Genomic DNA, 8,414 nt, shown 5'->3' with positions numbered 1-8,414 from the left:
TGGTTAGATACATCTGATATATTAAAAAAGAACGAATGAGTTAACCAGACGTGGAAGACCAATATTTATTACTATTTACAGTAGTTTGAGCATGGTGGTTGGAAAGGAGGATAGGAACATTTCCTCAAAATTTAGATCTGGCTCAGATACTTACAACAGTATGCATACACCTAAAAGTACCCAAGGACCAGGTGGGATTGTATCTTGCTTCTGGTATAGCCTTGTGATATGTTTACTTGCTATTCACATTCTTTCATTCCTTCCAGGCTTCTCACCCCTGTCCACCATATTAACTCATCACCTTAATATCCGACTTGGATTGACATATCCACAATATTGGTCCGTAGCTTAAGTACAGCATCTCTTAATTTGCATATTTTATTCAATGTTTTTATTTGTATTTTACTTGAAACTGGCTTATTCTTTGAGAAATCTTTTAAAAAGTGGGGATTTGTGAATTCATATCTTGCACTGGCACTAAGCTGAACACTTCAAATCAATAAACATTTCCTCCACTCTAATTTCTGAGAAAAGAGCTGTTTTTGTTGATTAATTTACGATGATTAAACCAACACATCGTTAGTGGTAAAGGTGCTTTAAATATTTATGAGATGGGATTTTTCTGAATACAATTTCAGCAAGGTATTTCTTCACCTTGTTGCATAAGCAACAAATCTCAAATGCCTTCGTAGCAGTAATCACTTAGTTGAATGGCCTCGACAAAATAATTTGAAATTTAAATAATTATTCAAAATTTCCGTAGCATATCGTAATTATCCCCAAATTATCCGTAATTATGAATTTAGTATTTTTTGAGATCCCAGTAATCAAATCGTATTTACATGTCCAGATGCAGAGGACTAATGCAGAGGAAAACGTTCTCCCACAAGTATAGTAACACAATCGCTTGCTGATATGGGCATAGCAGTCGCGAGAAATAGAGAAAATAAATCTAGCTGAACTGGAAGATACAAAACGTCGTTAGACTGTCTAAGGGAAATAACTATGTATGCATTTTTAGAGTTACTTCCCTTATATAAACCGAGCGCTTCGTTTTATGCTGGTTTTTAAAAACTTTACCTGATACTAAAATTCAATAATTCTTCTTCATCATTATCATCATCATCATTTAACTTCTGTCTTCCATATTGTCATAGGTTGAACAGTTTGACAGGATCCAACAAACTGCAGCGCTATGCTGACTTTCAGTGTCTCTTTAACCATAAAATACAAATATATATATCAGATGTAACAAAGATATTAAATATAAATTCTACTTTATTGAATATGATTTAGTAACAGAAATTATGCTCTTGGCTCATTGGGTGTATAAGTTGTGGGTTTTTCAGTTTCACCCACTAAGGGACCTTGATTCAGACATGAATATCAAACAAACTAATGACCTTTGGCAATGTTTTTTTTTTCAAGTGCATCATACAGTTAATAGATATTTATCAAAATAAGAATTTCCACTCTCTCCTTCTCTACCACAACCAACAGATCATATCCTCTCTTATGTTCATCTTCTTGTACCTTGAGAGTTTGCTCTGGCATGCATTCACTATTTTCTTTTATTTCCTTCTCAGTTACTCCAACTGTCTACCCACTCTTTAGCAAGACATTTGTGCTTGCCCCTTTATCATACTCTATTCTTTCAACACTTAGCAAGAAGATACTCTCTCTTCTCGAAAACTACGCACCGTCACCTTTGCCGCCACCGCCGCCGCCACCACCACCATAACAACAACAGCAACAACAAAAAAGGAATTCTGAAAGAAGTTTCTATTAATCTAGATTTTAAACATGGAATGACTGTGGACATCCACTAGAAAAGAATAGTAATCAAATGGGTCCATAGATACAATATGGTTGGGAACCCCTGATCTAGAGTAAGATGTTGAAACAGAAGCGTAAAAGGATTTAAACTGCAATATGCTATGCAATACTTCTGCTGCTTCTGATTGCACTTTCATCTTGTACATATTAACATTTATGTGCACTAACTATGTGCTTGGACTATTGTGTTTTTAGTATGAACACAGTACATACATACATGCATATGTACATACTTACACACACACACACCTACATACATACACATACATACTTAAATATGCACATACATACATACATACATAGATAATTAACATAATAGAGTAAAAATTTGATATTAATTAATATCATTTTAATACCAGGAAACCAGCACATTAAAAGAATCCGAAGATTCAGAAAAAATTTTCTGAGATCTCAAAAGGATTATAGTATATTTATATACTATTTATGGCAGTCAGTACTGAAGAGAAACAGATATTTTCAGTAAGAAAATGTTGATTTTGAAACCATGGTCTACAGATAACCTAGTAATTTTAATTTTCATTAGTCTCACCCGCCTGTTTTTGCTTCGCTGAATTTTCTTTGAGAATTTTTAAGTGATCTTCTTCTAGCACATTACCAGTCCACTTAGTGGTCTCTTTTTTATATATAAATACACATATATATATATATATATATATATATATAGATAGATAGATAAATAGATATATAGATAGGTGCATTAGGTTATGTACCAACAAATTTGCTTAAAAACTTAGAAATACTTGGTTTCATGGTGAAAGAGCAAAAGAATTCTGATGCTGATTCTCTAAATTCAATCTATTAGTGGCGCAGTGGAGGTTTGTAAGATATTCCAGAAATTCTCCATTTGAGATTCTTATACGAACAGATGCACACACATCAACAATTCAACCAACATACCAACTCAACCACATATTTACAAAATCCAACAACTCGCTTAACTCAAAAAGTCTTGTCGTTTTGTTAGCAACTGGTGCGAACTCTCCCGAGAATTTAAATAAAACTCAAAGTAAAACACACACACACATACATAAATACATAAAGACACACACATACATACATATATATATATATATATATCTGTATATTTTTAGGTTCTCATATTTGTGCTCATCATACATGTATGTTTTCTATGTAAATATACAGATGTCAATATTTCTGAATAAGCGTGATACTATGCCTTTGAGAATTAGAACTTCAGTTTACAGAATTTCTTCTGGATTTTGAAGAATGCTTTCGATAATTGTTAATATTTTAAACTTGATGTTTTTGATTAGTGTTGATCATATTGATAGCATTCTCACTGGAGACCATACCAGCTTTTATGATACAAAACAGTTTCTATATAAATTAAAACCTATCCTCAGAATATGTTTTGAAAAAAAGACAGTAAAGTTATACTGATTTCAAATTTTGGCACAAGGCCAGCAATTTCGGGTAAGTGGGTAAGTCGTTTACATTGACCCCAGTAATCAACTATTACTTATTTTATTTTTTAACACAGGAGGTAAATATTTCTATTATATCTCTCTATATATATAATAGAAATATATGTAAATACAATTGGCTTCTTTCAGTTTCTGTCTTCTAAATAGACTCACAAGTCTTTGGTCAGCTCAGGGCTGAAAACTAACTCATTGGCTTGACCAAGATGCCAGACGGTGGTGCTAAACCCAAAACCATGTGACTGAGAAACAAACTTCTTACCACACAGCCACATATACAATGTGCATTAAAATTTTATTCAGTAAATCTTGTTTCAGTAAAACTATTTTGTAATATGTGATTCTCTCACTCTCTGCGTGTGTGTGTGTGTGTGTGTGTGTGTGTGCGTGTGTGCGTGTGTCTATTTATATATGTGTGTGTATATATATGTGTATGCATCTATATATTTATATATGTATGTGTGTATATATATATATGTGTGTGTGTAAAAGTGACCCAGTGAAAATATACACTATTTTTTTTTATTGTAAAACTGTTATATGAAGACATTTGTTATGTGAAAACAATTTCATATCTTTATTTCCATACATATAGATATAGACAGATGGGAGGTAAATATATTTCTATTATATACATAGATATATAATAGAATACTTACTTCCAAGGTTAAAAAATAAACTTGCTTTATTCAAGGATATATAATTTAGTGCAAATATATATATATATATGTGTGTGTGTGTATGCATGTATGCACACAAACACACACACACTTATAGAGCTTCTGATGGTTCAGTCAAGATTGACTGTATAGCTGCACATGTATATATGCAAGTCTGTGCAAAATACTTTGGGAAGACTGGCAGATGCCCATGCATGCTTGTACAAGTCTCTCTCTTCTCCATACCATTGACTTGGGCTGTTACTGCAAATTGCTTTGCTTGACTCTCTAATAGTTTGGGATTCTGTTGCTCGGCAAATTGGCCGAGCCTTTAGAGCATTACATATAATACTCTACAGTATCTGTTCTGGTTCTCTGTGTTCTAAGATCAACTCTTACCAAAGTCAATGTTGCCTTTCATACTTTTGAGGTTGAAATTTATGGTCAAAATATTAATGGGTGACATTATGCTTCAGTGTTAAAGCGATGAGCTGGTAGAATTGTTAGCACATCAAACAAAACGCTGCTAAGCATTTTGCTTGCCTTTATGATTTGAGTTCAAATTCTACCAAGGTTGATTTAGTCTTTCAACCTTTCAGGGTCAATAAAGTAAGTACCAGTCAAGCATTGGGGTCGATATAATCGACTAGACCCTCCTCCAAAATTTGAAGCCTTGTTCCTATAGTAGAAACAATTATGCTTCAGAGTTAGAAGAAATTGGAAAAGTAGATAAAATATATTACTGCTTCTTAGGTGCAAAACATGAAGGTTGTTTTATATGTGAGATCACACCATACCCATTTAAATATGTTATGTTCAAAATTGTGGGTATGCAGGTATTCTAAAAATATCTTATGGAGTGACGACCATGCCCTGCATAGTTATGGGCTGCTTTTGACAAAGCATAGCACCTGTTCAGCCACCCAGCCAGGGATACGGCAGTCATGGGTCTGCAGGATGGCAAATTGTGGAGAGGTAGCAGAAGAGCTCAACTAAGCCAATGGGGCTTCTTACATTGATGCTGAGTGGAGGAATCGTAGATGATCAATGGGCAGGATCACCAAGTTCTATCAAGAGAGTAACATCCATAGGGGTGGCGTCCATGGTTGTGTAATCAGCTAATGAAAGATTCACTATGACTCAAGCCCCTGATTCAAATTCATAATAATAGAACTGGATGGTGCCAGACTCATGAGAATCCATGAAAACTGGATGGTGCCAGACTCATGAGAATCCATGAAAACAGCAAAAAAAAAAAAAAAAAAAAGCATTATATATTAAAACACATGAGCATGAGCATGAGTCATATATTTGATTTGTAATGCAGTCACTCAAAGATTAAGATGGATGTAATAAGATTTCAAATAATATAGTGAGTTGAAAAACTTCACTTAACTGAGATTATTGTATTTGATGGCATAATAGATGTACTGGTGTATTATACATATCCCAATTTCAGCAGAGCATATTCAAGAAAAATATTTTTAGTTCATTAAAATATGTAATATAGGCTCTACTTGCCACATAGGACATGAGATGATATTTCTGAGATTTTATGGTAAAAAAAAAAAATATGTCTTGTAATGCCATTCAGTATAGTACTCAAAGCATTTGGTAGACAGACATTCTTGGGGATGCTTAAAATTTAGAACAAGCAAGGGAGATAAATTCAGCTGGTTTCAATAAGAAAGTGGTTCCTTGCCATCAGTTAAAGCAACCCAGTTTTAGCAAATCAATAATCTTCCATGACCCTGTGGTAAGAAGCTTGCTTCCCAACCACATATTTCTGGGTTCAGTTCCACTGTATTGCATCTTGGGCAAGTGTATTCTGCTATTGCCCCTTGCTAATCAAAGCCTTGCAAGTAGATTTCATAGACTGAAGACAATATATATATACATAGTGTGGGCCAAAAGTCATGCTACAAAACAGTTCAAATTTTATTTCTATTGTGTCCTTATTATTATTCATTTTGTTCATCATTTACAAATACATGTGTATTCATCATTATTTTATTTATTCAATTTTAGAAAAATTGAAGCATTCTGGAGTGTATTGAACTTAACTTTGTGCCTGACTTTGGCCCAAGTTGTGTGTGTGTGTGTGTGTGTGCGTGTGTTTGTTTGAACTCCACAACCACTTGACACAGGTGTTGGTTTGTTTACATCCCCATAACTTAAACTGTTTGCCAAAACAAGGTCGACAGAATAGGTACCAGGCCTAGAGAAAAAGTACAGGGGTCAATTTGTTTGACTAAGCCCTTCAAGACTGTGGCCTATCATGGCTGCAATCTAATCACTGAAACAGATAAAAGAATATAAGAATAAGTTAAAAGAAGAAATGAATAAAATTTTTTCTATAAATTTGATTCACTGATGTTTGATATATTTGTCTGGAAAATATTTCTTGGCTTCGTTTACAATATATGTTTCATTGGGGTTTCTATGCCTCTGGCTTAAGTATAATACTTCAGGAACACTTTTACAGTTATTTTTCATCTTACCTGGTTCAGTTATTAGACTGTGACCATGCTGGGGCACCGCCTTGAACAAATTAAAAATCCAGATCCCGTTTTTTGAAAATCTGATACATCTTCTATCAGTCTCTTTTGCCAAACTGCTAAGCTATGAGGATGTAAACAAACTAACACTGGTTGTCAAGCAGTGGTAGACACACACACACACACACACACACACACACACATGCATATATACATATATACAATAAGTTTCCATACAGTTTCTGTCTACTGAATTCCCTCATGAGGCATTGGTCATCCTGGGACTATTGTAAAAATTACTTGCTCAAGGTGCCACACAGTAGGACTGAACCCAAAAGAACATGGTTGCAAAATAAGTTTCTTAGTCACAAAACCATGTCTTTCATAAGTAAAAGATTTTGTCGTTACAACCTTACCTAATTATACCATGTCCTAATTTGAGTTTTAACCCATTCATAAATCAGGAAATGCTACTATATGTCAAACAAGTTGGGTTCCTTTTCACTACTTTTTTTTTTTTTTTGGCTAATTATTGTTAATTATTTAGTTATTCAATCATTATAAAAGTTTAGTTGCATTCTTCTAGTATTATATTTCTGTACAGAAGTTTTATGTTAAAACTGTCCATTTAACATAACTTTTCAATAAAGTTTTCCATATGAGTTCATATGCATGTGTCCATGTGTGTGTGTCTGTGTGTCTGTATTTAAATCTATTTGTGTGTATGGAGTAATGAAAGGAAGAAAGAAGGAAAGAAAGAAGAAAGAAGGAAAGAAAAACAGAAGGAAAGAAAGAAAGGAAAAATAGAAGTTGAGCTAAAGCTGTAATTAATGAATGTTACCCATGTTTGTAAAGATGTGCATTTGTGCATGGGTGTAAACTGGCAGGTCTTCTTTTATTCCATATGAATGCTTTTATTCTGACTCGGTCGTGCAAAGCTTCATCTTTGTAAAATTCCCTCTCCCCCACCTCTCTTTCTCTCTCTCTCTCTCTTCATTCATTGCATAATAAGAATGTAAAAAGAAAAGAACTTTTTATATATTTATTATATGCTGACTGGCCATAAAAGTTTATAAAATACTCTACAGTTCATGATAATGGATTATGTATAGAAAGAGAAAAAGTGAAAAAGTGTGATCCCTATTTGCAGACGAGTTACATAGCAGCAAAGTTTTGTTTCTGAAAACTAAATCATTGATTGGTATTAGCATTAATTTCATAATCACAATAGTGGCATAATTAAGGAGTTTAAAAAGAAAACGGAAAAAAAAAAAAATTATTGATTTTTCTTATGAGTTGGCATAAAGCTAATTTTTGCAAACAAATGGCATTAGCCAATCGAATTAGCACAAGTTTATTAGGCCAAGTGAAGCATGTAAGATTAAGAGAGAACAAGAAAGAATGAGAGAGTGAGAAAGAGAGTGAGGGGGAGGGAGAAAGGGAACCCCTCTTCCTCCTCCACCACATCATCATCATTATCATCATGATGTCTAGAAAACTAGGCCTTTGGGTTCCTTTAGTGAAGTACACCTCCCATGCGTTCAGGTCCAGATATCTGGTTTGGGGGATTACCTCTCTACTTTTTCTTTTTCCTGTTTGTTTTGTTTTTTGCTTTTTTTTTTTTTTTCCCCACCTGTTATAAAGATTCTGAAAGGGTCTACAAGCATTACCATTCCTTCTTTGATTTTGCTAAAACATAATAAAATAAATAAAAACCATTCTTATACTAATTTAACAAAGTGTTCAGTATCTTCCCTTTAATAAAATTTCATTTGTTATTTTTTTTACTTAGTATTTATGTTTATAACATTTAAACAGAATATATGTTTCATGACTCATTTGAGTGTCTAGTTTGTTAGAGATGTCAGATGTTGTTGTGGTTATTGCAGTCTAGCCCCAGGTCAACCCTGGTTGAGCTGTCCTATGACCAAAAGCATCCCAGCTGTGATCATCACCAC

The sequence above is a fragment of the Octopus bimaculoides genome, chromosome 14 (genome assembly GCF_046866305.1).
Source record: "Octopus bimaculoides isolate indiv1 chromosome 14, ASM4686630v1, whole genome shotgun sequence".
Classification (NCBI taxonomy): domain Eukaryota; kingdom Metazoa; phylum Mollusca; class Cephalopoda; order Octopoda; family Octopodidae; genus Octopus; species Octopus bimaculoides.
This window is presented reverse-complemented; position numbering follows the sequence as displayed.